Source organism: Myxine glutinosa, chromosome 10, assembly GCF_964187855.1.
Source record: "Myxine glutinosa chromosome 10, kmMyxGlut1.1, whole genome shotgun sequence".
NCBI lineage: Eukaryota > Metazoa > Chordata > Myxini > Myxiniformes > Myxinidae > Myxine > Myxine glutinosa.
The window spans coordinates 55,423,917-55,449,004 of NC_136270.1; the positions used below are offsets into that span (position 1 = coordinate 55,423,917).

At 39.4% G+C, this 25,088-nt stretch overlaps 2 long non-coding RNA genes across 2 annotated transcripts; both read right to left on the reverse strand.

The window, feature by feature from the left end:
* Positions 1 to 5,787: 5,787 nt before the first annotated feature.
* Positions 5,788 to 7,989, reverse strand: LOC144894147 (uncharacterized). Its single transcript, XR_013624857.1, has 2 exons — positions 7,938 to 7,989; positions 5,788 to 5,931 (listed from the first exon to the last, which is right to left on the reverse strand). It is a non-coding gene; the product is annotated as an uncharacterized LOC144894147 (long non-coding RNA).
* An 11,804-nt stretch (positions 7,990 to 19,793) lies between these two features.
* LOC137433672 (uncharacterized) lies at positions 19,794 to 20,615 on the reverse strand. Its single transcript, XR_010985715.2, has 3 exons — positions 20,464 to 20,615; positions 20,086 to 20,190; positions 19,794 to 19,974 (listed from the first exon to the last, which is right to left on the reverse strand). It is a non-coding gene; the product is annotated as an uncharacterized LOC137433672 (long non-coding RNA).
* Positions 20,616 to 25,088: the final 4,473 nt, after the last annotated feature.

The following is a 25,088-nucleotide window of genomic DNA, read 5'->3' on the forward strand; positions in this document are numbered from 1 at the left end:
TTATTAAAGATTCAGCCAAATCTGTAATTATTAAAGATTCAGCCAAATCTGTGATTATTAAATATTCAGCCAAATCTGTAATTTTAAAGATGCAGCCAAATCTGTCATTATTAAAGATTCAGCCAAATCTGTGATTATTAAATATTCAGCCAAATCTGTAATTATTAAAGATGCAGCCAAATCTGTAATTATTAAAGATTCAGCCAAATCTGTAATTATTAAAGATTCAGCCAAATCTGTGATTATTAAATATTCAGCCAAATCTGTAATTATTAAATATTCAGCCAAATCTGTAATTATTAAATATTCAGCCAAATCTGTAATTATTAAAGATTCAGCCAAACCTGTAATTATTAAAGATCCAGCCAAACCTGTAATTATTAAAGATCCAGCCAAACCTGTAATTATTAAAGATTCAGCCAAATCTGTAATTATTAAAGATTCAGCCAAACCTGTAATTATTAAAGATCCAGCCAAATCTGTAATTATTAAATATTCAGCAAAATCTGTAATTATTAAAGATTCAGCCAAATCTGTAATTATTAAAGATTCAGCCAAATCTGTAATTATTAAATATTCAGCCAAATCTGTAATTACTAAATATTCAGCCAAATCTGTAATTATTAAATATTCAGCCAAATCTGTAATTATTAAAGATTCAGCCAAATTTGTAATTATTAAATATTCAGCCAAATCTGTGATTATTAAATATTGAGCCAAATCTGTAATTATTAAAGATGCAGCCAAATCTGTAATTATTAAAGATTCAGCCCAATCTGTAATTATTAAAGATTCAGCCAAATCTGTAATTATTAAATATTCAGCCAAATCTGTAATTACTAAATATTCAGCCAAATCTGTAATTATTAAATATTCAGCCAAATCTGTAATTATTAAAGATTCAGCCAAATTTGTAATTATTAAAGATTCAGCCAAATCTGTGATTATTAAATATTGAGCCAAATCTGTAATTATTAAAGATGCAGCCAAATCTGTAATTATTAAAGATTCAGCCCAATCTGTAATTATTAAATATTCAGCCAAATCTGTAATTATTAAAGATTCAGCCAAATCTGTGATTATTAAATATTCAGCCAAATCTGTAATTATTAAAGATTCAGCCAAACCTGTAATTATTAAAGATCCAGCCAAATCTGTAATTATTAAATATTCAGCAAAATCTGTAATTATTAAAGATTCTGCCAAATCTGTAATTATTAAAGATTCAGCCAAATCTGTAATTATTAAATATTCAGCCCAAACTGTAATTATTAAAGATTCAGCCAAATTTGTAATTATTAAAGATTCAGCCAAATCTGTAATTATTAAAGATTCAGCCCAATCTGCAATTATTAAATATTCAGCCAAATTTGTAATTATTAAAGATTCAGCCCAATCTGTAATTATTAAATATTCAGCCAAACCTGTAATTATTAAAGATGCAGCCAAATCTGTAATTATTAAAGATTCAGCCAAATCTGTAATTATTAAAGATTCAGCCAAATCTGTGATTATTAAATATTCAGCCAAATCTGTAATTATTAAAGATGCAGCCAAATCTGTAATTATTAAATATTCAGCCAAATCTGTAATTATTAAAGATTCAGCCAAATCTGTAATTATTAAAGATTCAGCCAAATCTGTAATTATTAAAGATTCAGCCAAATCTGTGATTATTAAATATTCAGCCAAATCTGTAATTATTAAAGATGCAGCCAAATCTGTAATTATTAAATATTCAGCCAAATCTGTAATTATTAAAGATTCAGCCAAATCTGTAATTATTAAATATTCAGCCAAATCTGTAATTATTAAAGATTCAGCCAAATCTGTAATTATTAAATATTCAGCCAAATCTGTAATTATTAAAGATGCAGCCAAATCTGTAATTATTAAATATTCAGCCAAATCTGTAATTATTAAAGATTCAGCCAAATCTGTAATTATTAAATATTCAGCCAAATCTGTAATTATTAAAGATGCAGCCAAATCTGTAATTATTAAAGATTCAGCCAAATCTGTAATTATTAAAGATTCAGCCAAATCTGTAATTATTAAAGATTCAGCCAAATCTGTGATTATTAAATATTCAGCCAAATCTGTAATTATTAAATATTCAGCCAAATCTGTAATTATTAAATATTCAGCCAAATCTGTAATTATTAAAGATTCAGCCAAACCTGTAATTATTAAAGATCCAGCCAAATCTGTAATTATTAAATATTCAGCAAAATCTGTAATTATTAAAGATTCTGCCAAATCTGTAATTATTAAAGATTCAGCCAAATCTGTAATTATTAAATATTCAGCCAAATCTGTAATTACTAAATATTCAGCCAAATCTGTAATTATTAAATATTCAGCCAAATCTGTAATTATTAAAGATTCAGCCAAATCTGTAATTATTAAATATTCAGCCAAATCTGTAATTATTAAATATTCAGCCAAATCTGTAATTATTAAATATTCAGCCCAAACTGTAATTATTAAAGATTCAGCCAAATTTGTAATTATTAAAGATTCAGCCAAATCTGTAATTATTAAAGATTCAGCCCAATCTGCAATTATTAAATATTCAGCCAAATTTGTAATTATTAAAGATTCAGCCCAATCTGTAATTATTAAATATTCAGCCAAACCTGTAATTATTAAAGATGCAGCCAAATCTGTAATTATTAAAGATTCAGCCAAATCTGTAATTATTAAAGATTCAGCCAAATCTGTGATTATTAAATATTCAGCCAAATCTGTAATTATTAAAGATGCAGCCAAATCTGTAATTATTAAATATTCAGCCAAATCTGTAATTATTAAAGATTCAGCCAAATCTGTAATTATTAAAGATTCAGCCAAATCTGTAATTATTAAAGATTCAGCCAAATTTGTAATTATTAAAGATTCAGCCAAATCTGTAATTATTAAAGATTCAGCCAAATCTGTAATTATTAAAGATTCAGCCAAATCTGTGATTATCAAATATTCAGCCAAATCTGTAATTATTAAAGATTCAGCCAAATCTGTGATTATTAAATATTGAGCCAAATCTGTAATTATTAAAGATGCAGCCAAATCTGTAATTATTAAAGATTCAGCCCAATCTGTAATTATTAAAGATTCAGCCAAATCTGTAATTATTAAAGATTCAGCCAAATCTGTGATTATTAAATATTCAGCCAAATCTGTAATTAGTAAAGATGCAGCCAAATCTGTGATTATTAAATATTCAGCCAAATCTGTAATTATTAAATATTCAGCCAAATCTGTAATTATTAAAGATTCAGCCAAATCTGTAATTATTAAATATTCAGCCAAATCTGTAATTATTAAAGATTCAGCCAAATCTGTAATTATTAAATATTCAGCCAAATCTGTAATTATTAAAGATGCAGCCAAATCTGTAATTATTAAATATTCAGCCAAATCTGTAATTATTAAAGATGCAGCCAAATCTGTAATTATTAAATATTCAGCCCAATCTGTAATTATTAAAGATTCAGCCAAATCTGTAATTATTAAAGATTCAGCCAAATCTGTGATTATTAAATATTCAGCCAAATCTGTAATTATTAAAGATGCAGCCAAATCTGTGATTATTAAATATTCAGCCAAATCTGTAATTATTAAATATTCAGCCAAATCTGTAATTATTAAAGATTCAGCCAAATCTGTAATTATTAAATATTCAGCCAAATCTGTAATTATTAAAGATTCAGCCAAATCTGTAATTATTAAATATTCAGCCAAATCTGTAATTATTAAATATTCAGCCAAATCTGTAATTATTAAAGATGCAGCCAAATCTGTAATTATTAAATATTCAGCCAAATCTGTAATTATTAAAGATGCAGCCAAATCTGTAATTATTAAATATTCAGCCAAATCTGTAATTATTAAAGATGCAGCCAAATCTGTAATTATTAAAGATTCAGCCAAATCTGTGATTATTAAAGATTCAGCCAAATCTGTGATTATTAAATATTCAGCCAAATCTGTAATTATTAAAGATTCAGCCAAATCTGTAATTATTAAATATTCAGCCAAATCTGTAATTATTAAATATTCAGCCAAATCTGTAATTATTAAAGATTCAGCCAAACCTGTAATTATTAAAGATTCAGCCAAATCTGTAATTATTAAAGATTCAGCCAAATCTGTAATTATTAAATATTCAGCCAAATCTGTAATTATTAAAGATTCAGCCAAATCTGTAATTATTAAATATTCAGCCAAATCTGTAATTATTAAATATACAGCCAAATCTGTAATTACTAAATATTCAGCCAAATCTGTAATTATTAAATATTCAGCCAAATCTGTAATTATTAAATATACAGCCAAATCTGTAATTACTAAATATTCAGCCAAATCTGTAATTATTAAATATTCAGCCAAATCTGTAATTATTAAATATACAGCCAAATCTGTAATTTTTATGTGGATTTTCCATGAAGGAGGGTGGGGAGGTGGGGTTGGGCGGATTGGGGAAGGGGGGGGGGGGTGCGGGGGGTGGATTGAGGAATATTGAAGTCACATTTAGCATTATGCAGATTTTTCCATGGGTACCTGCTGGTGCTATATATTAAAACTAGAACGGTGCTCAGTGGAGGGAAATACCTTCGTCGGGCTGAACAGGTCACGTTTGGTATTCCACTGATAGATCGGATCTGGATTCGGAACCAAAATCTAATCGCCTTTTTCTTGTCACTTACCCAACTCATTCACCGAGTTTTGCCATAAGTCACCCATAACTTTATGAGATATCGTGATATATATATATATATGTATATATATATATACATAATATATATATATATATATATATATATATGTATATGTATATATATATATATATATATATATATATATATATATATATATATATATATATATATATATATATATATATATATATATATATAGTGATATCGTTTTTGGGCCTATCACTTTATCACTTAATGGTGAAGACAACAACAACATGCATTTTAAGGCCATTTTCCCTGCTAGAGCGGGGGTTAGCCTTGCGGTCCCCATGACAATCTTCTCCATCTTGCCATATTTTCTGCATCTCTCCTTGTTAACCCCCTTGCCCGCATTTCTTCTTCCACCATCTTTAGCCAAGTCTTTCTTGATCTTCCCCATCCTCGACTTCCTTCTACATTCATTTCCATCACTCTTCTCAACCAGTCACTTTCACCCTTCTTCAACATGACCAAACCATCTCAACCTGTTCCTCTTCACAGCATCAATCACAGGCTCTATTCCCATCATTTTTCGCAATTCATCATTTGTCTTCCTCTCTCTCAACGATACTCCGCACATCCATCGAACCATTCGCATTTCCACCCTTTCCAACCTTCGTTGCTGCTCTACGTTCATTACCCATGTCTCGCTCCGATAAATCATAACACTTCTCATACATGCAGCATACACCTTTCCCTTCAGCTTCACCGACACTCCCCTCCTCGTCAGCACGCCACTCAGTTCCCGAAACTTCTTCCATGCACATCTCACTCTAGCAACCGTTGCCGAGTCTGATCCACCTTCTCCATTCAGCATGTCTCCGAGGTAGCAAAATGTTTTCACACCTTCCAGCTTCACGCCGTCTCCAAGATCCAACTCAACATTTCCTCCATCTGCAGCTCCCTCTGTGCACACCTTACATTTGAATGTAGCTGCCACACTGGTTAATGACCCTCTCAGACCACTACATTTTTGATGAACCCACTCAGCGCACATTGTACATTGAATGGAGTTCACTCCGACACCCTTCCTGCACACACTTAATGGTGAAGGATCACTTAAATTCTTTTTATTAATATTCTAGTATCCAGACCTGGATCGTTACCAAAATCGAAACAATTCATCCTTGTGACATTCCCAGCCTCTCCACCAGATTTCGTCCAAATCCCATCCACACCCTTTTGAGATATCCTGTTCACAGACAAACAGAGAAACATGCATGAGTGAAAACATAACATCAATTCCCCTCTGGTGGCAGAGGTAATTAAAGAATCTCAGGAGCTATTTTGATCAACTACTTTGTTTAGTTAGTTAGTCATTTCGTTCTTCAGTTAGTTAGTTATTTGTTTCGTTAGTTAGTCATTTAGTTCTTCAGTTAGTTATTTATTTATTTAGTTAGTTATTCAGTTAGCTATTTAGTTATTTATTTAGTGAGTTATTCAGTTACTTTGTTATTTATTTAGTTAGTTATAAGATTACTTAGTTAGTTATTTAGTTAGTTATCCAGCTAGTTAGTTATTCAGTGACTTGGTTATTCAGTTGGTTATTCAGTTAGTTATTTAGTTAATTACTCAGTTACTTAGTTTTTCAGTTACTTAGTTATTCAGTTAGTTATTTAGTTAATTACTCAGTTACTTAGTTTTTCAGTTACTTAGTTATTCAGTTAGTTATTATGCCTCTGCCGATGAAGTCGTTGTTTTCATGTTGTCCAACCGTGATAGGTTTTCGTTACCACGATAACTTGAGAACGGCTGAAGGGATTTTAGTCAAACTTGGTACAGTTATATATAATGAGGTAAAGAGGAACTGATTACATTTTGGGGTCAAGAGGTCAAAGTCTGTTATAGGTCGATAACTTGAGAACGGCTAAAAGCATCTAATTTCAACTTGGTACAGATATGTAATGAGGTAAAGATGAACTGAAGAAATTTTGAGGTCAAAGGTCAGAGGTCATGTCAGGTAAAAATGTGATAACTTAAGAACAGCTGAAAGGATTTAAAGTAAACTTGGTACAAGTATTATAATGATGTAATGATGTGGGTGGAGGCATATTGGTTGACGTCGTGACGTCGAAGAGTGTCGTTCTAGTTTAGTTAGTTATTCAGTTGTTTTGTTATTTATTTAGTTTTTCAGTTAGTTATTCAGTTACATAGCCTTTTAGTTAGTTATTTAGTTTTTTTTAGTTATTCAGTTACTTGTTTATTTATTTATTTAGTTATTTTTTAGTTATTTAGTTATTATTTAGTTAGTTTTTAGCTCTTACACGAGCCTCCATCTTGTATACAAAAAAAAATTCAGTTAGTTAGTTATTCAGTTAGTTATTTAGTTAGTTATTCGGTTAGTTATTTTAGTTACTTATTCAGTTAGTTTGTTATTTATTTATTTAGTTGGTTATTCAGCTAGTTATTTATTTAGTTATTCAGTTAGTTATTTAGTTATTTATGTATTCAGTTATTTATTTAGCTAGTTATTTAGTTACCTAGTTAGTTATTTAGTTAGTTATTCAGTTACTTTGTTATTTATTTATTTAGTTAACTATTCAGCTAGTTATTTATTTATTTAGTTATTCAGTTAGTTAGTTATTTAGTTAGTTATGCAGTTACTTAGTTCTTTAGTTAGTTAGCTATTTAGTTAGTTATTTTTTCAGTTATTTATTGATGTATTTATTTAATTATTCAGTTAGTTATTTAGTTAGTTAGTTATTTAGTTATTCAGCTCGTTAATTATTTTGTTACTTATTTACTGAATTAGTTAGTTATTTAGTTAGTTAGTTATTTAGTTATTCAGTTAGTTAATTATTTTGTTATTTATTTATTCAATTAGTTAGTTATTTAGTTATTTATTTCGTTAGTTATTCAGTTAGTTAGCTCCTTTTGTTTCCGTTTTGGAATATCGGGCAGCACCATTGTGGTACCATTGAAATAAAAATCTCCATTTGGCGTGATTTCTATAATTAATTGTTTACTCGTTAGAAAGATTATGTTCACAAAAGATGGAAAATTTGTTTATCAGAAACAGTATGGTCCGAAATACTATAACCTCTTTTCCCACGTGCAATGTTGAAGAACATCAATTTTACTTATAACACATCCTTGCTGATCTGAACACGTGTTTGATAACTCAGTTTTAAGATCTGAGTTCCAGGTCGATCCAGGTATATAATTGGTGTATTGAAATGATGGCGATGAGAGACGTGCCGAAACAGGCGGGTTTGGATCCAGGACCCGCATTCCTCCATGGATACGCTGCACTGCATGCCTCAGCGAATTAGTGTGACAATGGCGTTTGAACAAAACAGACACAAACACCATTGTCACACTCCATCGCTGTCATGGCAACAAGCATGATTGTCATCACACCGTCCTGTGTACCATTCTATCCACATTGTCTTGGCAGCCTGAAAAGGAATCATCATTTTGATGTCATTTATCATCAGAAAGAATAACTCAATAATACAACAATATTGCCAATTCCATCAGCTCTCGGTGAAGCATATACAGTGCCTTCAGAAAGTATTCACACCCCTTGACTTTTTCACAATTTGTTGTGTTACAGCCTGAATGCAAAATGGAATAAATGGATATTTTTTGTCACTAATCTACACATAATGCCCCATAATGTTAAAGTGGATTTTTTTTCAGAATGTTTTACAAAATAATTCAAAATAAACAAAAAGGTTAAATGTCTTCAGTCAATAAATATTCAACCCCTATGCTGTGATACTCCAAATTTAGCTCAGGTGCATCCAATTTGCTTTGATCATCATCAAAGCTTTCACATCGATCAGTGAGGCGGTTTCAGAAAACAGATTTTAAAAAAATATCGGGTTTCAAGCTAATATGGCTGCCACACCATGTGGCATATGACCTTAAAAAATGTTCACTCTGCATATGTATGCGTAGGGGATCACGTTTGTGAAGTTTCGTGTTGATCGGATAAAGATCGTTTTTCTATCCAAGATGGCTGCCAAACCACGTGACCTTCGACATCAACATTTTCAAACTATATGCACAACGGTGCTAGATGATATGTGTAAAATTTCGCATCGATAGGGTAAGCGGTTTCAGAGATATAATTATTTCATATTTTCCTTCAATCCAATATGGCTGCCACACCATGTGACCAATGATGTTTCCGTGATCATCTTTAATCGCCATGCCTCGTCAATGACACACGTAAAGTTTCGAGTCAATCGATTTGGTGGTTTGTGAGAAGATGTTTTTTTAAGGCTTTCGGTTAAATCCAATATGGCTGCCAAACCACGTGACCTATGATGTCATTAATTTAATATTTCAATACAAATTGTTCAAATATCATGTGCATGCAATTTCAGATTTTTAGGACAAGGAATTCGATTGAAACATTTTTGGCTGCTATACCACTTCACCTATGATGTCATCATCGTCATGCTTCTGTTCCGATTGGGAGTTCTTGACAATATACCAAGTTTCAAATTTTTCCATTCCACGGTTTCCGAGAAATAATTTTTATTTTTTGCTTTTAATCCAAGATGGCTGCCATACCACGTGACCTATGACGTCACGATTATCATAAAACATTCCGCATGGGTGTCACTCCTACACTGAAAGTTTCGTCCCAATCGGACATGTGGTTGCTGAGAAAAACGAGGTTTAGCCCGGACGGACGGACGGACGGACGGACGAACAACCCAAAAACGTAATGCCTTCGATCCTGCACCCACGTTCATGAATCTGTGTAACACCAGGACGGCAGTTTATATCTGGTTGGGATTCGAACCCAGGCTACAAAGCTTGGAGGTGTGCACGTACCTCGAGGCCATCCTGCCAGCCCATAAACACGATCATTCAAAGCACGTGACCGTGTATCATTCAGGGATTTCTCAAACCAAATCAGTTAGAACATTTTGTCTGTAGCACCAGATGGAGGAAAACATTACATTTGGATACAAATTTACACCTGGAAGAGCTTTGCTGCGCATCTCTATATTCCCTATGGAAGTATGGCGGAATTTGTTTTGAATCCTGTCTCTCTCATTTCAAACTTCCTTCCCTTTTCTCACCACTTCCCCATTAGTCTGGTGTTCCCTGTGAATGGTTAATGTGGCCGGATTAAGTCTTAGGGTCTTGAGGTCTTGAGATTGATCCTGTGTCGAGTTGTTGAATTAACACCAGGTGGGTTGACTCGACTTGTTATCCTTCCGAGGTTGGCAAAATAAGTACCAGCTGACTCGTAATAGGGGGCACTGCGTCAGGTGTACATCCGTGCTTCCAGCAAGTGATGCAACAAGAAGCTGCTACACGCGAAACAACAACAACTTCCTCATCATTCTCTCTCTCTCTCCTTCCATCCTCCGACTCCTCTTCTGGTTCTCAATTCCAACCCCCACCACCTCCCTGCCACCCCCACCAACCCCACCATCTCCCTGCCACCCCCACGAGCACCACCACCCCTCCTCCCATTCCCACCAGCCCATCTCCCCCTACCCCCACCACGAGTACCACCACCCTCTCCCACCCGCACCACCCCTTCCCACTCCCACCACCCCCACCAGCACTACCACATCCTCCCACCCCCTCTCATCCCACCACCCTATTCCACCCGCACCACCCCCACTAGCACCACCACCCCCTCCCACCTCCACCCCCACCACCCCTTCCCACTCCCACCACCCCCTCCCACACCCACCATCCCCAACAGCACTACCACCCCCTCCCACTCCCACGATCCCCACCACCCCCTCCCACCTGTGCGTTAATTAGGTGCATCACCCTCCCCACTCCCACCCCCCCTTCCCACTCCCACCCCCCCCTTCCCACTCCCACCCCCACCATCCCTTCCCACTCCCACCACCCCCTCCCACTCCCACCATCCCCACCAGCACTACCACCCCCTCCCACTCCCACGATCCCCACCACCCCCTCCCACCTGTGCGTTAATTAGGTGCATCACCCTCCCCACCGGAGTCCTGCCCGAGCATGTCCTGCTTAAGAATTCCTAGTTAAAAATGAATGAATCCTTATCAATTATATCTTTTCAATTTCCCAAACCTTATCATTCTCCACACTCACATCATTTAACTTCTCATTTCCTGTCTCGGTCCCTCAAGGCATTTACATTCTTCCTCTATCTGTTGCTTTTCTTTGAAGCCATTTATCTTGGTTTTTGCCTTTCCATCTTGTACAAATTTCCATATTCCACATTGGATTCATTTTTATGAATACTCCATGTGATTGAACAGAAATATTTGATAGAGGGATGTGCTCACTGACTTCCTGGTGGGTCAGAGGTCGGTTAAACCCCCTGGTGGGTCAGAGTTCGGTTAGACTCCCTGGTGGGTCAGAGGTTGGTTAAACCCCCTGGTGGGTCAGAGGTTGGTTAAACCCCCTGGTGGGTCGGAGTTAAACTCCCTGGTGGGTCAGAGTTTGGTTAAACCCCCTGGTGGGTCAGAGTTCGGTTAAATGCCCTGGTGGGTCGGAGTTAAACTCCCTGGTGGGTCAGAGGTCGGTTAAACCCCCTGGTGGGTCAGAGTTAAACTCCCTGGTGGGTCAGAGTTTGGTTAAACCCCCTGGTGGGTCGGAGGTCGGTTAAACCCCCTGGTGGGTCAGAGGTCGGTTAAACCCCCTGATGGGTAAGAGGTTGGTTAAACCCCCTGGTGGGTCAGAGTTCGGTTAAACCCCCTGGTGGGTCAGAGATCGGTTAAACCCCCTGGTGGGTCAGAGATCGGTTAAACCCCCTGGTGGGTCAGAGATCGGTTAAACCCCCTGGTGGGTCAGAGGTCGGTTAAACCCCCTGATGGGTAAGAGGTTGGTTAAACCCCCTGGTGGGTCAGAGGTCGGTTAAACCCCCTGATGGGTAAGAGGTTGGTTAAACCCCCTGGTGGGTCAGAGTTCGGTTAAATGCCCTGGTGGGTCAGAGTTAAACTCCCTGGTGGGTCAGACTTCGGTTAAACTCCCTAGTGGGTCAGAGTTCGGTTAAACACCCTGGTGGGTCAGAGGTTGGTTAAACCCCCTGATGGGTCAGAGGTCGGTTAAACCCGCTGGTGGGTCAGAGTTTGGTTAAACTCCCTGGTGGGTCAGAGTTCAGTTAAACTCTCTGGTGGGTCAGAGTTAGGTTAAACACCCTGGTGGGTCAGAGTTAAACTCCCTGGTGGGTCAGAGTTCGGTTAAACTCCCTAGTGGGTCAGAGTTCGGTTAAACCCCCTGGTGGGTCACAGTTCGGTTAAACCCCCAGGTGGGTCAGAGTTAAACTCCCTGGTGGATCAGAGTTCAGTTAAACTCCCTGGTGGGTCAGAGTTCGGTTAAACCCCCTGGTGAGTCAGAGTTCGGTTAAACCCCCTGATGGGTCAGAGGTCGGTTAAACCCCTGGTGGGTCAGAGGTCGGTTAAACCCCCTGGTGGGTCAGAGTTTGGTTAAACTCCCAGGTGTGTCAGAGTTCGTTCGGTTAAACCCCCTGGTGGGTAAGAGTTCGGTTAAACCCCCTGGTGGGTCAGAGTTCGGTTGAACCCCCTGGTGGGTCAGAGTTTGGTTAAACTTCCTGGTGGGTCAGAGTTTGGTTAAACTTCCTGGTGGGTCAGAGTTTGGTTAAACTTCCTGGTGGGTAAGAGTTCGGATAAACCCCCTGGTGGGTCAGAGTTTGGTTAAACTTCCTGGTGGGTCAGAGTTTGGTTAAACTTCCTGGTGGGTAAGAGTTCGGTTAAACCCCCTGGTGGGTCAGAGTTCGGTTGAACCCCCTGGTGGGTCAGAGTTTGGTTAAACTTCCTGGTGGATCAGAGTTCGGTTAAACTCCCTGGTGGGTCAGAGTTCGGTTAAACCCCCTGGTGGGTCAGAGGTTGGTTAAACCCCCTGATGGGTCAGAGGTCAGTTAAACCCCCTGGTGGGTCAGAGTTTGGTTAAACTCCCTGGTGGGTCAGAGTTCGGTTAAACGCCCTGGTGGGTCAGAGTTCGGTTAGACTCCCTGGTGGGTCAGAGTTCAGTTAAACTCCCTGGTGGGTCAGAGTTCAGTTAAACCCCCAGGTGGGTCAGAGTTAAACTCCCTGGTGGATCAGAGTTCGGTTAAACTCCCTGGTGGGTCATAGTTTGGTGAAACCCCCTGGTAGGTCAGAGGTTGGTTAAACCCCCTGATGGGTCAGAGGTCGGTTAAACCCCCTGGTGGGTCAGAGTTTGGTTAAACTCCCTGGTGGGTCAGAGTTCGGTTAGACTCCCTGGTGGGTCAGAGTTCAGTTAAACTCCCTGGTGGGTCAGAGTTCGGTTAAACCCCCAGGTGGGTCAGAGTTAAACTCCCTGGTGGATCAGAGTTCGGTTAAACCCCCAGGTGGGTCAGAGTTAAACTCCCTGGTGGGTCAGAGTTCGGTTAAACCCCCTGGTGGGTCAGAGTTCGGTTAAACCCCATGGTGGGTCAGAGTTCGGTTAAACCCCCTGGTGGGTCAGAGTTCGGTTAAACCCCCTGGTGGGTCAGAGTTCGGTTAAACCCCCTGGTGGGTCAGAGTTTGGTTGAACCCCCTGGTGGGTCAGAGTTCGGTTAAACCCCCTGGTGGGTCAGAGTTCGGTTAAACTCCCTGGTGGGTCAGAGTTCGGTTAAACCCCCTGGTGGGTCAGAGTTCGGTTAAACCCCCTGGTGGGTCAGAGTTCGGTTAAACCCCCTGGTGGGTCAGAGTTCGGTTAAACCCCCTGGTGGGTCAGAGTTCGGTTAAATCCCCTGGTGGGTCAGAGTTCGGTTAAACCCCCTGGTGGGTCAGAGTTCGGTTAAATCCCCTGGTGGGTCAGAGTTCGGTTAAACCCCCTGGTGGGTCAGAGTTCGGTTAAACCCCCTGGTGGGTCAGAGTTCGGTTAAATCCCCTGGTGGGTCAGAGTTCGGTTAAACCCCCTGTTGGGTCAGAGTTGAAAATCAAATGAACATTCTGTATTTCACATCTTCATCATGTTAATTGTTTCAATCATCTTCATCATCTTCATCATGTTAATTGTTTCAATCATCTTCATCATCTTCATCATCTTCATCATGTTAATTGTTTCAATCATCTTCATCATCTTCAACATCTTCATCATGTTAATTGTTTCAATCATCTTCATCATCTTCAACATCTTCATCATGTTAATTCTTTCAATCATCTTCATCATCTTCATCATGTTAATTGTTTAAATCATCTTCATCATCTTCATCATCTTCATCATGTTAATTCTTTCAATCATCTTCATCATCTTCATCATGTTAATTGTTTCAATCATCTTCATCATCTTCATCATCTTCATCATCTTCATCATGTTAATTGTTTAAATCATCTTCATCATCTTCATCATCTTCATCATGTTAATTGTTTCAATCATCTTCATCATCTTCATCATGTTAATTGTTTAAATCATCTTCATCATCTTCATCATCTTCATCATGTTAATTGTTTCAATCATCTTCATCATGTTAATTGTTTCAATCATCTTCATCATCTTCATCATGTTAATTGTTTCAATCATTTTCATCATGTTAATTGTTTCAATCATCTTCATCATTATGGTAATTGTTTTAATCATCTTCATCATCTTCATCATGTAAATTTTTTCAATCATCTGCATCATCATCATTATGGTAATTGTTTTAATCATCTTCATCATCTTCATCATGTTAATTTTTTCAAACAGTAAATATTCTACACTTGAAATTCAACATCAATTCCGTTTGGTATGATTTTCCTTTTTCCAGCATAATCATGTTACCTTCTTCCAAAGGACTAAACGGATTTACAAGGAAAGGAGTAAAATAATAAAAATGAGTCTTTACTTTCGAGAATAAGAATGAGATTACCGAGTCGATTGCAGATTTACCTTGAATAATCCGCATTCTCGTGACGTCAAATAGCACCAACAAAAGCACAAAATATGGAATAAAAAATTACATTTAACCTTTTTGATATTTGATATCCCATAAAATCTCCTTTTTTTTTTCTTTTTTTTTATATACAGGATCGAGGCTCGTGAAAGAGCCAACATTTATCACACGAAAAATCAAACAGACACGCAAAACGTATAATAAGGGGAGCGGTAGACAACATGGGGAGAGAAGGGGAGGCACAAACACAACATTTGAGAGCAGGGACATCGGGAGATCTGTGGGACGGAGAGGGGGGAGGCGTGGGAAGGGGTGGGGGTGTGAGAAGTATAAAACACACGGACACTGCAAGGACGTCCAGGGAAGAAGTTGGTATTTCAAAAAAGTGGATCTGGGGTGAATTAGCGGGGGTAGAAAAGATCAAGGTTTTGGATGGGGGATGATGATAAGAGATGGTGGTGAACAGCTGTTTTAAAGACCTGGAGGGAGGAGTGGGATTGAAGAGAGTGAGGGAGTTTGTTCCAGAGGCGGGAGTAAAGAGGAATGGAGGAGTGAAGGTGAGCAGAGAGTCTTGATTTTGGCAATTTAACCACAAGAGGGTTGCAGGCAGATCTTGTGCCACCTGTCGGAATATTTGGGGGACAAAGCCCAGAGAGAGCTGGGGGGGCAAGGCCAGAGAGGAGCTGGTAGAAGACAGAAAGACCACCAACCTGCCTGCAGTGAGTAAGTGAAAGGCCCTCGGAGTTAGCTTCATCGCGGGAGATTCCAATGATTCTGAAAGCTTTGGTTTCAAGAGCGTGAAGCCGAGCTAGGTGTGAGGCAGGAGCACCGGCCCAGAGGGGAGAGCAGTATTACATTGAGCTGCAGATGAAAGCCTTGTATGAGTTGAGGAGCTCAGGTGTGCCAAGGAAGGACTTCGCACGACGGAGGATGCCCAGTCGGCGACTGACTTTGGAGGCCAGATTGGAAATGTGGTTTTCCCAGGAAAGATCAGGGCAGATGGTGAGACCCAAAAGCTTGAGCGACAGAACCTCTTTCAGAGGATTGTTCAGAAAGTGGATGGGAGAGTTGTCCAGTCTGTCTTTTCAGAGAAACATAGTAAGAGTGTGAGATTTGTCAAGATTGAAAGACATGTTCCACTTGTTTGACCAGTCTGTGATTTTGTCCAGGTCTGCAGAGAGTGAGGAGGCTGCAGACTGCCGATCTGAGGGATGAGGAATGGAGCGGCAGAAAGTGGATTCATCAGCAAAGAGGCAGAGAGGATTTTCCAGAGAGTCGGAGAGTTCTTTGATGAAGACCAGAAAAAGCACAGGGCCCAGAACACTGCCCTGGGGAACTCCAGCCAGAACAGGCAGGGGAGATGAGAGAAACCCATTCAGGGCCACATGTTGACTACGACTAGAGAGTAAGTCCACAAGCCATGTGTGGAGATTTCTATGGATACCATAGGAGGAGAGTTTGGTGAGCAGAGCTGGGTGCCAGACCGTGTCGAAGGCACGTGATATGTCGAGGGAGACGGCTCTAATTTCCTGTTTGGCATTGAGGACCTCCATCCTTTGTTGAGAAAGCAGAAGCAGCATGTCCACAGTAGAGTGACCTGGCCTGAAACCAAATTGATGATCAGAGATCAAGCCATTGGAGAAGATGAGAGATTTGATATCCGAAGCAATGATGGATTCCATGACTTTGCTGATTAATTGGTAGAAGGCGGATTGGTCTGTAGTTGCAAGGATCTGTTTTTGCACATTTTTTGTGTAAAGCGGTGATGTTGCTGATTTCCAAGATGCTGGCAGATGACCTTGAGCAAAAGAGAGGGTGAAGATAACAGAGAGACGGAGTGAGAAAGGGAGTGAAAGAGCGGCAGAGCAGGATTTTAGGACCCGTGGGCCGATGCCGTCTGGTCCAGTTGCAGAATCAGAGTCGAGGGTTGACAGAAAGTTTCTGCAGAAATTTTTTTCTTGGCAGAAGTTGACAGAAATTTTGAAGAAAGTTTCTGCTAAATCCTACGAAATGCAATGTGTGGTCTTATTAAATCCGACTAAATGAAATGTGTAGTCTTACTAAATCCGACTGAAGGAAGTGTGTGGTCTTATTAAATCATACTAAATGAAGTGTGTAGTCATATTAAATCATACTAAATGAAATGTGGAGTCTTATTAAATCCTACTAAATGAAATGTGTAGTCTTACTAAATCCGACTAAATGAAATGTGTGGTCTTATTAAATCATACTAAATGAAGTGTGTAGTCATATTAAATCATACTAAATGAAATGTGGAGTCTTATTAAATCCTACTAAATGAAGTGTGTAGTCTTATTAAATCCTACTAAATGAAATGTGTAGTCTTACTAAATCCGACTGAAGGAAGTGTGTGGTCTTACTAAATCCTACTAAAGGAAGTGTGTAGTCTTGCTAAGTCCTTACTAAAGGAAGTGTGTAGTCTTACTAAATCTATACTGAAGGAAGTGTGCAGTCTTACTAAATCCTACTAAAGAATGAAAGTCTAGGAAAAGGGAGTTGATAATCCCACACAAGTCCTGTTAAAGACGTAAAATGTCTTGAAAGTCGTGCAAAGGGAAAGTTTTATGTTTTACAAAATTCTACTAAAGAAGGAAAGTTCTACAGAAGGAAGGAAGTGTGTAGTCTCACAAAAATCCCACAAAAGACTTTTAAGGTCCTTCAAAAGGAAGTGTCTGGCCCAGGCTAATTAGGCCAAGGCATATTTGGCCCAGGCCATTTTGTGGCAAACCTCGATTTGATTTGATTTAAAGTATGAGTAGTTCTCTTTTAAGGAACGTCGATACATGAGGAGACCATCAGGCCCATCAAAGCCTGCACAATGGATGCTAACCTATGGTTGTTCATCCGTGCTTTATCCTTCTTAAAACCTGAGTATTGAGTAAATTAGGGGTGCGGACCTGCGTACCATTGTTAAACTCCTTAGTATGACTCGGCTGGGTTCGAACCAACAACCTCCCAGCCTCAGACTGGATACTACAACCATTAAACCGCCAAGCCTTTGCATTTTGGGAAGCGTTTAACCAATCTGGATGAAAATTTCACTAAAAAACCACCTTTAGAGGCCATTTTTTACTTCAAAATTGCACTTCCAAAATTGCACCGATGGTTCAAAATTGCACCGACGGTTCAAATTTGCAACAGTTCAAAACTTCACCGACAGTTCAAAACTTCACCGACGGTTCAAAACTTCACCGACGGTTCAAAACTTCACCGACGGTTCAAAACTGGATGAAAATTTCACTGATGATTCAAAATTACACCGATGATTCAAAATTACACCGATGATTCAAAATTACACCGATGATTCAAAATTTCACCGATGATTCAAAATTACACCGATGATTCAAAATTTCACCGATGATTCAAAATTACACCGATGATTCAAAATTTCACCGATGATTCAAAATTACACCGATGATTCAAAATTACACCGATGATTCAAAATTACACCGATGATTCAAAATTTCACCGATGATTCAAAATTACACCGATGATTCAAAATTACACCGATGATTCAAAATTGCACCGATTATACAAAATTACACCGATGGTTCAAAATTACACCGATGGTTCAAAATTACACCGATGATTCAAAATTACACCGATTATACAAAATTACACCGATGGTTCAAAATTACACCGATGATTCAAAATTACACCGATGATTCAAAATTACACCGATGGTTCAAAATTACACCGATGGTTCAAAATTACACCGATGATTCAAAATTACACCGATGATTCAAAATTACACCGATGATTCAAAATTACACCGATGATTCAAAATTACACCGATGATTCAATATTACATGATGGTTCAAAATTACACCGATTATACAAAATTACACCGATGGTTCAAAATTACACCGATGATTCAAAATTACACGATGGTTCAAAATTACACCGATTATACAAAATTACACCGATGGTTCAAAATTACACCGATGGTTCAAAATTACACCGATGATTCAAAATTACACCGATGGTTCAAAATTACACCGATGGTTCAAAATTACACCGATGGTTCAAAATTACACCGATGGTTCAAAATTGCACCGATGGTTCAAAATTGCACTGATGGTTCAAAATTGCATCGACGGTTCAAATTTGCAACAGTTCAAAACTTCACCGACAGTTCAAAACTTCACCGACGGTTCAAAACTTCACCGACGGTTCAAAACTTCACCGACGGTTCAAAACTTCACCGACGGTTCAAAACTTCACCGACGGTTCAAAACTTCACCGGCGGTTCAAAACTTCACCGACGGTTCAAAATTTTACCGATGGTTCAAAATTTCATCGACGGTTCAAAATTACACCAATCATCCAAAATTACATCGATGATTCAAAATTACACCGATGATTCAAAATTACACCGATGATTCAAAATTACACCGATGATTCAAAATTACACCGATGATTCAAAATTACACCGATGGTTCAAAATTACACCGATGTTTCAAAATTACACCGATTATACAAAATTACACCGATTCAAAATTACACCGATGGTTCAAAATTACACCGATGATTCATAACTACACCGACGGTTCAAAATTACACCGATGGTTCAAAATTACACCGATGATTCATAACTACACCGACGGTTCAAAATTACACCGACAGTTCAAAATTACACCGACGGTTCAAAATTACACCGACTGTTCAAAATTACACCGACGGTTCAAAATTACACCGATGGTTCAAAATTACACCGACGGTTCAAAATTACACCGACGGTTCAAAATTACACCGACGGTTCAAAATTACACCGACGGTTCAAATTTACAACAACGGTTCAAAAATTCACAGACGGTTCAAAATTTCACTGACGGTTCAAAATTTCACCGACGGTTCTAAATTTCACTGACGGTTCAAAATTTCACTGATGGTTCAAAACTTCACAGACGGTTCAAAATTTCACTGACTATTCATGCTGCAGGCTATAAATTGTCGGTAAAGGTTGCATTTTCACAACATGAACCACCAAAATTCGAGAACCTAACGCCTACAACTTGGTGATAACGAATCCGATGTTTGTGACATTTTCCCAAAGCTTGCTCCACTTTACTGCAAAACACAATGTTCAATGACCTACCGAAGGCCTTTGGAAAATTTCACAACTGGAGTTCAAACACAATTTCTGACACGAGCTGATTGAAGAACATTGTAATTTAAAATGATTCTAATGATTATCATTCAAATAACAACTTGTACAAGTGAGGAAGAAATAATACAGGAGTTGCCTTTTAATGGAAAACATTCATTCGTAAGTGGTAATAGAGTATAATAATTAGTTCTGGTTTCAAGAGAGTTTGTCCCGTACGTACAGACATGAAGGTGGCGATTGGAGATTGCGATTGTTCTTCAACTTTGGGAATTGTGAATGTCGTACGAATCATAGAAATCCACCTGCAACGATCATTTGTAAGGGGATTCAGGGGATAATCAATAACAAAATTGTTATTTGAGAAACTTTGGGAAGGGATTTGAAATTCGTTGAAGATGATAGCAATAACTCACCTGCGGATGATGTTTAACGGCCCACCACCGATCAGTGCTGCCAGGTGGACCCTGCAGGTTAGAGTCCTTCCACTTGGTGGTGCACACGTTGATTGATGCCTCAACCTGCATGTGAAACGTCATTGTGACAGACAGTTTATAGCTGGTTCAGGAATTTCAACCCAATATGAGACTCAAAGGTGAGTGCGGCCACCTGAATGATGGCATGCAAACGAATAACATCATAATGGTTTCCTCTGAGAAGTTTCAAGGAACATGAAGTCAGGCAGAACATTTCATCGTGAGAATTCCCTTTAAAAGTCATTAAGACTCAGTTGGGAGGAATCATCTGTCCAAATCCTGATTCCTGTATCTCCCCGAGCGAGCGCAATACCTTACCTGGAGTACCTGGAGTTTGTTGCTTCAGTACGCCCTGGGTGGAGTGATGTCCCTGCACAAGTGCAGAGTCCGCAAGGTTGGGTCATTGCACGGAGCATCGCTGATGTGTATAACAGGGAGCATTGTGATATGGGGAGAATAGAGGGGGAAGGGGGTTGCTGAAGGGGGCACACAATTTGTACACCAGGCTCTTTTTGGGTAAATACACCAAATGGACTTTTGACTTGCTTGTGTCGCAATGTGTGTCATCAAACATTTGGTCAAGTTCAAAGAATTCGTGGAAAACTTTGTGCGTGTGTCCAGATAAGCAATTATATATTGCCGTTATTGATGGATTTCAATGTATTATCCCTGCATATTCAGGGAAAAGTTTCGAAACATTCCACAGGTGACAAAAAGAAGATCTGCACAACACATGAAAAGCTTCTTGCATTCACTTTTACAATTCTGGCCAACTGCTGCCAGGATACCTTGAATGTAGCACACTCACCTGTCATTTGTCGAGACTCCAGTGCGAGTTCTGTTCTCAACAGAATAGTATCCGAGGAGACAAACCACCATTCTGGTGTTGCACAGACATGGACGATGTACACCCACCTGTCTATGAGCTCATTCTTCATCATGAAGGTTGAATATCCAATGGCGCATTTTGAAAAGAATTCACCATTTTGTTCTAATTTGCACATTCTCCAGCTGGTGTTGTGTGTGCAGTGAATTATCTCACATAATATAAACTTTTTTTTCTCAAAATGGCACTCACATGCAGACAAAGACAGCAGACAATACAGGACTTGATATCACACATACAAGGCCTTTTATCTTGGGGGGCAAGAAGGGATTATTGCTTCCTGCAACACACTGGGGGGTGCTGGCAGCACCTCTAGCAGCGACGATTTTCTCTCCTTAGCAAGGTATTTATAAGGGGAAATCTCCCTCTCCCATGGATACAATCCCCCAGGGTTTAATTTATATGGGAAATCTCCCTCTCCCATGGATACAGTCCCCCAGGGTTTAATTTATATGGGAAATCTCCCTCTCCCATGGATACAGTCCCCCAGGGTTTAATTTATATGGGAAATCTCCCTCTCCCATGGATACAATCCCCCAGGGTTTAATTTATAAGGGGAAATCTCCCTCTCCCATGGATACAATCCCCCAGGGTTTAATTTATATGGGAAATCTCCCTCTCCCATGGATACAGTCCCCCAGGGTTTAATTTATATGGGAAATCTCCCTCTCCCATGGATACAGTCCCCCAGGGTTTAATTTATATGGGAAATCTCCCTCTCCCATGGATACAATCCCCCAGGGTTTAATTTATATGGGAAATCTCCCTCTCACATGGATACAGTCCCCCAGGGTTTAATTTATATGGGAAATCTCCCTCTCCCATGGATACAATCCCCCAGGGTTTAATTTATATGGGAAATCTCCCTCTCCCATGGATACAATCCCCCAGGGTTTAATTTATATGGGAAATCTCCCTCTCCCATGGATACAGTCCCCCAGGGTTTAATTTATATGGGAAATCTCCCTCTCCCATGGATACAATCCCCGAGGGTTTAATTTATATGGGAAATCTCCCTCTCCCATGGATACAATCCCCCAGGGTTTAATTTATATGGGAAATCTCCCTCTCCCATGGATACAATCCCCCAGGGTTTAATTTATATGGGAAATCTCCCTCTCCCATGGATACAATCCCCCAGAGTTTAATTTATATGGGAAATCTCCCTCTCCCATGGATACAATCCCCCAGGGTTTAATTTATATGGGAAATCTCCCTCTCCCATGGATACAGTCCCCCAGGGTTTAATTTATATGGGAAATCTCCCTCTCCCATGGATACAGTCCCCCAGGGTTTAATTTATATGGGAAATCTCCCTCTCCCATGGATACAATCCCCCAGGGTTTAATTTATATGGGAAATCTCCCTCTCCCATTGATACAATCCCCCAGGGTTTAATTTATATGGGAAATCTCCCTCTCCCATGGATACAGTCCCCCAGGGTTTAATTTATATGGGAAATCTCCCTCTCCCATGGATACAATCCCCTAGGGTTTAATTTATATGGGAAATCTCCCTCTCCCATGGATACAATCCCCCAGGGTTTAATTTATATGGGAAATCTCCCTCTCCCATGGATACAGTCCCCCAGGGTTTAATTTATATGGGAAATCTCCCTCTCCCATGGATACAATCCCCCAGGGTTTAATTTATATGGGAAATCTCCCTCTCCCTTGGATACAATCCCCCAGGGTTTAATTTATATGGGAAATCTCCCTCTCCCATGGATACAATCCCCCAGGGTTTAATTTATATGGGAAATCTCCCTCTCCCATGCATACAGTCCCCCAGGGTTTAATTTATATGGGAAATCTCCCTCTCCCATGGATACAATCCCCCAGGGTTTAATTTATATGGGAAATCTCCCTCTTCCATGGATACAGTCCCCCAGGGTTTAATTTATATGGGAAATCTCCCTCTCCCATGGATACAGTCCCCCAGGGTTTAATTTATATGGGAAATCTCCCTCTCCCATGGATACAGTCCCCCAGGGTTTAATTTATATGGGAAATCTCCCTCTCCCATGGATACAATCCCCCAGGGTTTAATTTATATTGCGAAATCTCCCTCTCCCATGGATACAGTCCCCCAGGGTTTAATTTATATGGGAAATCTCCCTCTCCCATGGATACAATCCCCCAGGGTTTAATTTATACGGGAAATCTCCCTCTCCCATGGATACAGTCCCCCAGGGTTTAATTTATATGGGAAATCTCCCTCTCCCATGGATACAATCCCCCAGGGTTTAATTTATATGGGAAATCTCCCTCTCCCATGGATACAGTCCCCCAGGGTTTAATTTATATGGGAAATCTCCCTCTCCCATGGATACAATCCCCCAGGGTTTAATTTATATGGGAAATCTCCCTCTCCCATGGATACAATCCCCCAGGGTTTAATTTATATGGGAAATCTCCCTCTCCCATGGATACAGTCCCCCAGGGTTTAATTTATATGGGAAATCTCCCTCTCCCATGGATACAATCCCCTAGGGTTTAATTTATATGGGAAATCTCCCTCTCCCATGGATACAATCCCCCAGGGTTTAATTTATATGGGAAATCTCCCTCTCCCATGGATACAGTCCCCCAGGGTTTAATTTATATGGGAAATCTCCCTCTCCCATGGATACAATCCCCCAGGGTTTAATTTATATGGGAAATCTCCCTCTCCCATGGATACAATCCCCCAGGGTTTAATTTATATGGGAAATCTCCCTCTCCCATGGATACAATCCCCCAGAGTTTAATTTATATGGGAAATCTCCCTCTCCCATGGATACAATCCCCCAGGGTTTACTTTATATGGGAAATCTCCCTCTCCCATGGATACAATCCCCCAGGGTTTAATTTATATGGGAAATCTCCCTCTCCCATGGATACAATCCCCCAGGGTTTAATTTATATGGGAAATCTCCCTCTCCCATTGATACAATCCCCCAGAGTTTAATTTATATGGGAAATCTCCCTCTCCCATGGATACAATCCCCCAGGGTTTAATTTATATGGGAAATCTCCCTCTCCCATGGATACAATCCCCCAGGGTTTAATTTATATGGGAAATCTCCCTCTCCCATGGATACAATCCCCCAGAGTTTAATTTATATGGGAAATCTCCCTCTCCCATGGATACAATCCCCCAGGGTTTAATTTATATGGGAAATCTCCCTCTCCCATGGATACAATCCCCCAGGGTTTAATTTATATGGGAAATCTCCCTCTCCCATGGATACAATCCCCCAGGGTTTAATTTATATGGGAAATCTCCCTCTCCCATTGGATACAATCCCCCAGGGTTTAATTTATATGGGAAATCTCCCTCTCCCATTGGATACAATCCGCCAGGGTTTAATTTATATGGGAAATCTCCCTCTCCCATGGATACAATCCCCCAGAGTTTAATTTATATGGGAAATCTCCCTCTCCCATTGGATACAATCCCCCAGGGTTTAATTTATATGGGAAATCTCCCTCTCCCATTGGATACAATCCGCCAGGGTTTAATTTATATGGGAAATCTCCCTCTCCCATGGATACAATCCACCAGGGTTTAATTTATATGGGAAATCTCCCTCTCCCATGGATACAATCCACCAGGGTTTAATTTATATGGGAAATCTCCCTCTCCCATGGATACAATCCCCCAGAGTTTAATTTATATGGGAAATCTCCCTCTCCCAGGGATACAGTCCCCCAGGGTATAATTTATATGGGGAAATCTCCCTCTCCCAGGGATACAGTCCCCCAGTGTATAATTTATATGGGAAATCTCCCTCTCCCATGGATACAATCCCCCAAAGTTTTATTTATATGGGAAATCTCCCTCTCCCATGGATACAGTCCCCCAGGGTATAATTTATTTGGGGAAATCTCCCTCTCCCAGGGATACAGTCCCCCAGGGTTTAATTTATATGGGAAATCTCCCTCTCCCAGGGATACAGTCCCCCAGTGTTTAATTTATTTGGGAAATCTCCCTCTCCCAGGGATACAGTCCCACAGGGTTTAATTTATATGGGAAATCTCCCTCTCCCAGGGATACAATCCCCCAGGGTTTAATT